Consider the following 10,412-nt stretch of genomic DNA (forward strand, 5'->3'; position numbering starts at 1 on the left):
AGAGTTTACAATCTAAATAGAAAAAGAGTGTGAGGGGAAACAGAGACAGAGAGAGGGTCAGGGCCTTGTCCAAGGCCACAGAATAGGTAAGTTGTAGAACCAGGGTTGGAAGTGAAGTCTCCCGATTCCCACTCCAGTAAATACTAAACAGTGAAAATCTGTTTGAGCTGAAAAACATGCTTATCTTCTGCTAAATTGCAGTAGCTTTCAATGAGCACATTTCCTGCATGAGTGACTGCAAAGACCCTCCCCTCCCTTTATCTGGGTGGATTTCCTAGGCTGAGCACCATGGGGTTACAGACAACCTTGTCCACAGAATCCCCCTTCTCTGTTGGCTCTACCTCATCTACAAAGACCCTCTGGAGCACAACTTTAATGGACTCCCTGCATCACCACCTCCTGTGGCTGCTCACTAGGAAGTAGATGATGGGGTTGATGCTGATATTTAGGCAGGCCATCAAATTAGCCATGTGAAAATCAGAACCCATTTGTTTGGCATGGCATCATGAGCAATGGTGTGATCTTCATGGGAAGGTAGAAGATGAGGAAGAAGAGGACAGTGAGCAGGATAACTAGAGAAAGCTTTGCAGGGTGATGTCATTGGGAGCTACACTAGACCTTGGTGAATAGGGTCAGACCAGACAGAAACATGAGTGGGGTGCGAACCCAGAGATTCAAGACGCAGCTGAGCATTGTCATTGGATGACACACTGTTTCAGAGTGGCAGAAGCACAGCTCCAGTCTGAGAAGCAGGAAAGTACCCACAGCAGGGCACAGACAATGGCAGACAGGTGCTTTGAGTGGTGACATTGGCACCAGAGGACAGACAGACACCTCTCAGTGCAGGTGGACATCAGGAGATACCAGCTGGTGGTGTACATAGAATAGAATCATAGGACTGGAAGGGACCTCGAGAGATCATATAGTCCAGTCACTCAAGGCAGGACTAAGTATTATCTAGCCCATCCCTGACAGGTGTTTGTCCAACCTGCTCTTAAAAATCCCCAATGATGGAGATTTCACAACCTCCCTAGGCAATTTATTCTAGTGCTTAACCACTCTGACAGGAAGCTTTTCCTAATGTCCAACCTAAACCACTCTTGCTGCAATTTAAGCCCATTGATTTTTGTCCTATCCTCAGAGGTTAAGAAGAACAATTTTTCTCCCGTCTCCTTGTAACAATCTGTTATGTACTGTATTTTCTGGCGTATAAGACTACTTTTTAACCCAGGAAAATCTTCTCAAAAGTCGGGGGTCGTCTTATACGCCGGGTGTCGTCTTATAGGGCGGGTGCTGAAACTTCCGAGCCGGACTGGAGAATCTGCGGTCGCCGCATATGGTGGGGGGAGCTCAAAAACGGCCGCGGCTGCATCCCCGCCCGATGACGAGGTGAGGGGGCGCCTCACCGGGAAGGTGTAAGTGAAGGGCGGAGCAAGCTGCAGGCGTCCGGGACGCCCGGGGTATGGAAAAAAGAGAGAGAGCGGCGCTGTGCCCAGAAAAACACGCCTCTTTCACCCGTCTGGCTCGCCCTTGTATCCTATTACCGTACCTCCTTCTCTGCCTCTCAGATCTCGCTCCTGAGGACTGCAGTGAAGCGGCGCAGGCGCGCATGTGCGAGATCTGAGAGGCAGAGAAGGAGGTAATAGGATACAAGGGCGGGCCAGACGGGTGAAAGAGGCATGTTTGCGCTACCGCTCTGATAGTCTTGGAGACAGGGAAGGCTGGACAGGCAGGGAGAGCTGACCAATCCAAGCAGGCTTTGTATACAACAACCAGCCAATCGCCGGTAAGGTACATCGCTTGCCGTGATTGGCTGGTTGTTGTATACTGGGTACCACATACAGTACAGCACCAGTATCTGTACCTGTTCATACAGTATAGCACCAGTACATACAGTACAGTATACAAATGTCCAACAGTCAAAACCCCATCATGGCTCCACCAGCAAGAAGAAAGAAATATGAAGCCAGTTTCAAACTTAAAGTTGTAAACTTTGCCATGGAACATAATAACTGCGCTGCTGCAAGACAATATGGAGTAACAGAAAAGATGGTTCGGGACTGGAAAGCAAATGAAAAAGCATTAAAGAGTATGCCAAGGGGTAAGTGTGCATTAAGAAGAGGCACTCCACATTGGCCAGAACTCAAAAAACATGTAGCAGACATGGTGCATGAGCATCGCCAAAACGGTTATGTAGTGACACGAAATAAAATACATTTGTTTGCACTTCAGTGGGCCAAATCTAACCCAGATCACAGCAACAGATTTAAGGCCACTGTATCCTGGTGTACTAGATTCATGGGAAGGCATAATATGGTACTGAGGCAAAAGATGAAAATTGCCCCAAAATTACCTGCAGATCTTGATAGCAAAGTAAATAGTTTCCATCGATATGTAATACAACAGCGCACTAAACATGGCTATGCATTAAGTAGTATTGGAAATATGGATGAAACTCCAATGAATTTTGATATGGTTGGAAATAAAACTGTCCATCAAAAAGGTGAAAAAACAATTTTAATTAAAACAACAGGACATGAGAAGTCCAGTTTTACAGTGGTACTAGGATGCACAGCTGATGGCGCCAAACTGAGACCAATGATTATTTTTAAAAGAAAAACAATGCTGAAATTCAAGTTCCCTGTTGGTTGTTTTGTACATGTGAATGAAAAAGGCTGGATGGATGAAGAAGGGGTAAAGCTATGGCTTGATAATGTATGGAGCAGGCGACCAGGTGGACTTATTCAAAAATGTAGTCTACTGGTGTGGGATATGTTCAGGGCTCATTTAACTCCCAGCACCAAGCAAATGCTTGCAAGACTAAACACAGATGCGGCAGTTATTCCTGCAGGATTGACATCGTTGGTACAGCCACTGGATGTGTGCCTAAACAAGCCATTTAAAGATCGCATTCAAGAACAGTGGAATGAATGGATGGTTAGCGGCGAAAAGTCATTCACAAAAGGAGGAAACATGCGTGCTCCACAGTTGGATGTTTTGTGCAAGTTTGTCATAAAAGCCTGGAATGATATTGATGCAGAAACAGTAATCAAGTCTTTCAAGAAGTGTGGCATATCAAATTCATTAGGTGGTATGGAGGACGACTACTTGTGGCAAGATGAAGAGGAAGCCGAAGCTGAGACCACACCATCTGATACGGAATTCGATCCATACAATGACTGCCTTACAAATGTATCACAAGATGTCATTGATGTACTTATGATATCAGATGACGAACAGGAGGATTTTGAAGGCTTTTAAAGGGAAACTGTCACGCCAGCAAAACCTGTAAAAATACCGTAGCTTGCAGTTATGATGGGCGTTGCTAACTCGCCAGGGACTTGCCCGGCACTTGCTCTCTCTCTCTTGTTTGTTATCTTTCTCCTATCATCATCAGTTCCAGTTTGGTTGACAGCTTAGAAAACAAACAGCATGGCAGCTCCCATGGGTTTATTGTCTTATCCTTCCTTTCAGCTTTAGAGTGAATTAGGAAAAGTTTAATCCACTTGCACTGTTTTATGTTTACATGTTTGATGACAAACAGCCTTATGTTTATAAGTGACAGTTTTCCTGCTAAGTACCTGCATGTCATAAGCATTTGAATTAAAATTACCATATTGAAATCAAATCTGATGTTTTTTTAATTTTTTTTGGTGTGCGTTGGAAGAGGGGTAGTCTTATACGGCGAGTAAATCCCAAACTCTATATTTTAACTGGAAAAGTTGGGGGTCGTCTTATACGCCCAGTCGTCTTATACGCCGGAAAATACGGTACTTGAAAACTGTTATCATGTCCCCTCTCAGTCTTCTCTTCTCCAGACTAAACAAACCCAATTTTTTCAATCTTCCCTCATAGATCATGTTTTCTAGATCTTTAATTATTTTTGTTGCTCTTCTCTGGACTTTCTCCAATTTGTCCAAATCTTTCCTGAAATGTGGTACCCAGAACTGGACACAATACTAGGGTTACCATATTTCAACAATCAAAAAAGAGGACGGGAGGAGCCCCGCCCTAGCCCCGCCCCCGTCCTGCCCTAGCCCCGCCCCTGCCCCTTCCACTCCCTCCCACTTCCTGCCCCCTCAGAACCCCCAACCCTCCCCCCCATGCCTTGTCCCCTGACTGCCCCCTCCTGGGACCCCTGCCCCTAACTGCCCCCCAGGACTCCACCCCCTACCTAAGCCTCCCTGCTCCTTGTCCCCTGACTGCCCCCTCCTGAGACCTTCCCCACATCCTAACTGGCCCCCTAGGACCCTACCACCCTACTTGTCCCCTGACTGCCCCAACCCTTATCCACACCCCCACCCCCTGACAGCCCCCCCCAGAACTCCTGACCCATCTAAACCCCTCTGCTCCCTGTCCCCTGACTGCTCCGATCCCTCTCCCCACCCCTGCCACCTGACAGCCCCCCCCAGAACTCCCAAACACCCCCCCCGCTCCTTGTCCCCTGACTGCCCCCTCCTGAGACCCCCCCACCTGTACTCTGCCCAAAACCTTACACCCCCAACCCCCAGACAGCACCCCCCGAACTCCTGACCCATCCAACCCTCCCCCTGCTCCCTGTCTCTTGACTACCCCCCCAGAACCTCCCTGCCGCTTCTCTGACCCCCTGGCCCCCTTATTGTGCTGCAGAGCGGCGCGCTCGACAGCGGGGGAGGGGAGCAGGGTCGGAGCTCCAGACTGCTGGAGGCCGTGATCTGCCAATGCAGGGAGGGAGGGGGAGAGAGAGGAGGGGAGTGGTGTCAAGTTGCAGGAGAGAGGAGGGGGTAGTGGAGGAGGGGCTCTGGCTGCCAGAGCCCCGTGCGAGTGGCACGATCCGGCTGGCTGCCCTGTAAGCCGTGCGTGCTCTGCACGGGGGGAAATCCGGACATTGACAAATTCCCCCCGGACGCTATTTTTAACTGAAAAAAGCCGGACATGTCCGGGGGAATCCGGACGAATGGTAACCCTACACAATACTCCAGTTGAGGCCTAATCAGCACGGAGTAGAGAGGAAGAATTACTTCTTGTGTCTTGCTTACAATACTCCTGCTAATACATCTCAGAATTATGTTTGCTTTTTTTGCAACAGCGTTACACTGTTGACTCATATGTAGTTGTGATCCACTATGACCCCCATATCCTTTTCCACAGTACTCCTTCCTAGGCAGTCATTTCCCATTTTGTATGTGTGCAACTGATTGTTCCTTCCTAACTGGAGTACTTTGCATTTGTCTTTATTGAATTTCATCCTATTTACTTCAGACCTTTTTTCCAGTTTGCCCAGATCATTTTGAATTTTAAACCTATCCTCCAAAGCACTGGCAACCCTTCCCAGCTTGGTATCATCCACAAACTTTGTAAGTGTGCTCTCTATGCTATTATCTAAATCATTGACGAAGATATTGAACAGAACTGGACCCAGAACCGATCCCTGTGGGACCCCACTCATTATGCCCTTCCAGCATGACTGGGAACCACTGAACTACTCTCTGGGAATGATTTTCCAACAGTTATGCACCCAACTTATAGTAGCTCCATCTAGGTTGTATTTCCCTAGTTTGTTTATGATAAGATCATGTGAGACAGTATCAAAAGCCTTACTAAAGTCAAGATATACCACATCTACCGCTTCCCCCCATCCTCAAGGCTTGTTATCCTGTCAAAGAAAGCTATCAAGTTGGTTTGACACAATTTGTTCTCGACAAATCCATGCTAACTTATCACCTCATTATCTTCTAGGTGTTTGCAAATTGATTTCTTAATTATTTGCTCAATTATCTTTCCGGGTACAGAAGTTAAGCTGACTGGTCTGTAATTCCCCGGGTTGTCCTTATTTCCCTTTTTACAGATGGGCACTGTATTTGCCCTTTTCCAGTCTTCTGGAATGTCTCCTGTCTTCCATGATTTTTCAAAGATGATCGCTAATGACTCAGATATCTCCTCAGTTAGCTCCTTGAGTATTCTAGGATGCATTTCATCAGGCCCTGGTGATTTGAAGACATCTAACTTGTCTAAGTAATTTTTACCTGTTCTTTCTCTATTTTAGACTCTGATCCTACCTCATTTACGCTGGCATTCACTATGTTATCCAATTGCCACCAACCTTCTTGGTGAAAACCGAAACAAAGAAGTCATTAAGCACCTCTCCCATTTCCACATTTTCTGTTATTGTCTTTCCCCCCCTCACTGAGTTACGGGCCTACTCTGTCCTTGATCTTCCTTTTGTTTCTAATGTATTTGTAGACTGTTTTCTTGTTACCCTTTATGTCCCTAGCTAGTTTGATCTTGTTTTGTGCCTTGGCCTTTCTAATTTTGTCCCTACAGACTTGTGTTATTTGTTTATATTCATCATTTGTAATTCATCCTTTGTAATTTTTTTACATATAGAGTCCCAAAAAATTAAACATCATGTCAACAACAACCATGGCAATGAACGTGACATGAAAATCCAGGACAGTGGTTCTCAAAATTTTTTTCATTTGTGGACTCTGAAAAAATTTCAAATGGCAGTGCGGACCCCATTGGAAATCTTAGACATAGTCTGGGTCCACAGAACACAGGTTGAAAACCACTGTTCTATGGTAATGACAACTTTTCATGGCTCCCTTAGACATAGTCTGCGGACCCCCAGGGATTCAAAGACCACAAGCTGAAAACCACTGATCTAGGGGAAAGGAGAAAATAACAACAAATAAGTCATGGGCAGACCAGGAAATGAGGTAGGTGGAGTCAATGACAGCCGTGCTGAGGGTGCAGATAGTGAAGGGGTTTCTCTTAAAGCAGCAGCCGAAGAACCAGAGGATGATCCTGTTCCCCATCAGCATGAACAGGCAGATGAAAATAGAAATGAAGCACAGGATTCTTGGAACCCCTCTGTCTGTATCATTGCAGCCTTTGGAATCATTTAACACACCCCAGCAATGCAGGCTTATCTCAGTAGGAAGCAGGGACATTGGGCTCAGCTAGGTCATAATGAAACTCTCTCTCTCGGATGTCAGTGTTTTTCTCTCTGACACGCACACACCTGCTGGTACAGGTGAGACAGAGGTGAATTAGTCACTCTTGCATACTGGGCAGTGGATTTCAGCCTCACACTCTGGGATATTGAGTTCCCAATGAGCCTGAATGAGAAATATACATGCAGGGCATGTTGACAATATGGGTGATACAGCGGCACAGCTGAAGCACTGAAGCTATGCCACTGTAGCCTCATGGTGTAGATGCTTCCTACATCGATGGAGGGGTTTTTCCATCAATCTATGTAATCCACCTCTCCAAGAGGCAATAGCAAGGTCAGTGGAAGAATTCTGTCAAGCTAGCCGCATCTACACTGGAAGTTAGGTCAGTTTAACTTTGGTGCTCAGGGGTGTGAATTTTTCTCACCCCCTGAGCCAACGTAACTAAGTCGATCTAAATTTTAAGTGTAGACCAGTGCTCAAGAAAGTTACTCTTAATTAAATTTTAAAGTGGATTGGTTGATCTGCATTAAACCCCTATGTGGAGGCTGTTATTCATAATCAAAGTGACCTTATTTGGTTTAGTTTAATTCACTTCCAAAGTGATAGAAGTTAAATTGAATGAAGGACACTTTAATTCTGAATAAGAGCATCTACTTAGGGGTATCATTTGGTTTAACTCATCCACTTTAAATTCACATTTTTAGATAATTCTGATTAACTATCCTGAGTTTCCTTCTGTAGACAAGCCTCCAGAGGAACTTTATAGATGACAAGAGTTAGGGGGTTGCTGGTGCAGGGAGTGAACAGACATTTATTTCTATAAGGGACCTCAGGGCACAAAAGAGAATGAGCTTTGAAGATGTCTACACTGCAGTTAAACACCCATGTATGGCCTGTGTCAACTGACTTGGACTCATGGGGCTCAGGCGGTGGGGCTATAAAATTGCAGTGTAGACATTTGGGTTTGGGCTGGAGCCCAAGCTCTGTGACTTGATATATGAGTAAAGCAATCTATTCCTATTTCAGTGTTCTAAGTAAATAACTTCCTGCTCTCTGGAGTATTTGATTTACAGCCATACAATTCCTCCTGTAATGGGGATACAAAAGGAGGGCTGTATTTTTGAACTCACAGTTCACCCTCAGTGTGTGTGTCTGCAACAATTACAGTGTTAGTAACTCTCCCAAATCTAGAGAGGTGATAATGGCCTTTCCTCCGAGGGCTCTCTCTAGGTGCTGGATGGTATGGTGCTTCCAGCTTTCTCCCTGTTAGGATATAGATATTCAGGCCTGCCTGTAAAAGCCTATACTTTAAGAACTTAGGTGTATTTTTATCACTTAGCTAGTTACAGGGGTATAAAAACAAAGAATCAAAATCACAGTCTGCCTGTGTATGGGCCTTCTCTCGCTAGGTAGTCTGAGGCCTTGTTCTTAGGCTAAGGCCTTTGGCTAAGCAACAGGGGAAGCCATAAGCTGGGAAGTGGACAGTCACATCCTCACATCCCAAACCAGTCACACTGAAATAGGGTGATATTGAGCTGTTAGGAAGACGATTCTGTCCTGATAGTGCCCATCACCAGCAGATAAAGAAAAAGATCTTAAGATGGTTAAAGAAAACTTAGTTTTAGGGTTACCATATTTCAACAATAAAAAAAGAGGACGGGAGGAGCCCCGCCCTAGCCCCGCCCCCGTCCTGCCCTAGCCCCGCCCCTGCCCCTTCCACTCCCTCCCACTTCCTGCCCCCTCAGAACCCCCAACCCTCCCCCCCACGCCTTGTCCCCTGACTGCCCCCTCCTGGGACCCCTGCCCCTAACTGCCCCCCAGGACTCCACCCCCTACCTAAGCCTCCCTGCTCCTTGTCCCCTGACTGCCCCCTCCTGAGACCTTCCCCACATCCTAACTGGCCCCCTAGGACCCTACCACCCTACCTGTCCCCTGACTGCCCCAACCCTTATCCACACCCCCACCCCCTGACAGCCCCCCCCAGAACTCCTGACCCATCTAAACCCCTCTGCTCCCTGTCCCCTGACTGCTCCGATCCCTCTCCCCACCCCTGCCACCTGACAGCCCCCCCAGAACTCCCAAACACCCCCCCCGCTCCTTGTCCCCTGACTGCCCCCTCCTGAGACCCCCCCCACCTGTACTCTGCCCAAAACCTTACACCCCCAACCCCCAGACAGCACCCCCCGAACTCCTGACCCATCCAACCCTCCCCCTGCTCCCTGTCTCTTGACTACCCCCCCAGAACCTCCCTGCTGCTTCTCTGACCCCCTGGCCCCCTTATTGTGCTGCAGAGCGGCACGCTCGACAGCGGGGGAGGGGAGCAGGGTCGGAGCTCCAGACTGCTGGAGGCCGTGATCTGCCAATGCAGGGAGGGAGGGGGAGAGAGAGGAGGGGAGTGGTGTCAAGTTGCAGGAGAGAGGAGGGGGTAGTGGAGGAGGGGCTCTGGCTGCCGGAGCCCCGTGCGAGTGGCACGATCCGGCTGGCTGCCCTGTAAGCCGTGCGTGCTCTGCACGGGGGGAAATCCGGACATTGACAAATTCCCCCCGGACGCTATTTTTAACTGAAAAAAGCCGGACATGTCCGGGGGAATCCGGACGAATGGTAACCCTACTTAGTTTGATAGTATCCTGTCTAGCAAGAAATCACTTATCAATGGTTGTGAAACCCTCATTTCTGTATGTTTTATCTTTGTGGCCCCCACTTTTCTATTGTTAATCTGTCTGGTTCTCTAATTGTTTCTGTCTGCTTTATAATTAATTTTGCTAGGTGTAAGTTAATTAGGGTAGTGGGATATAACTGGTTAGAGAATTGTTGCAATATGTTAGGATTGGTTAGTTAAATTTCAGTAAAATGATTGGTTAAGGTATAGCTGAGAATATTACTATATAAACTGGGGTCAAACAGGAAGTGGAAGGGAAATTGGAATCATAATTTGCTAAGGTGGGGGGGAGACAGGAACAGGGAATAGGGAATGAGGAACAGGGACACAGGCAAGGCTTTGTGGCGTCAGAGCTGGGAAGGGGGATGCAGGGTAAACGCTCTGCAGTGTTAGAGCTGGGAACGGAACCCTGGGGAACAGACTCTATTGGCGTATAGAGATAAGCCTGACTGGTGTGAAGGGCTTCAAAATATGCTTGCTTGGAAATTAACCCCAATAAACATTGCATTGTCTGTGCTTCGGACTTCTGGTCTTTTTCTGCTTGCTGTCTGCATGACAAGAACCAGGGTTGAGGGAAAGCCCTCTAAGACTCCCCAAGCCCTAATTCATTAATTCTGCCCCCTCATCCCCACATACCTCAGTCTCTCTCCCTGCCCCTGATCCATTGTGCTCTCATTGGGTACTACCATTACATGGTGACAATGAATCACACTGCTAGATGTTGATCTGGTCCCTGCTCCTCTCAGAATAACTTGTGACCCATTCCTTTTCTTCTATGTCCTTAAGAAGGAGGGAGTGGAGAGTGAGGGAGCATC

At 47.3% G+C, this 10,412-nt stretch overlaps 1 pseudogene; it reads right to left on the bottom strand.

Moving 5' to 3' along the window:
* Positions 1–257: 257 nt before the first annotated feature.
* LOC135978985 (proto-oncogene Mas-like) lies at positions 258–1,105 on the bottom strand (annotated as a pseudogene).
* Positions 1,106–10,412: the final 9,307 nt, after the last annotated feature.

This window comes from Chrysemys picta, unplaced genomic scaffold, assembly GCF_011386835.1.
Source record: "Chrysemys picta bellii isolate R12L10 unplaced genomic scaffold, ASM1138683v2 scaf588, whole genome shotgun sequence".
Classification (NCBI taxonomy): Eukaryota; Metazoa; Chordata; order Testudines; family Emydidae; genus Chrysemys; species Chrysemys picta.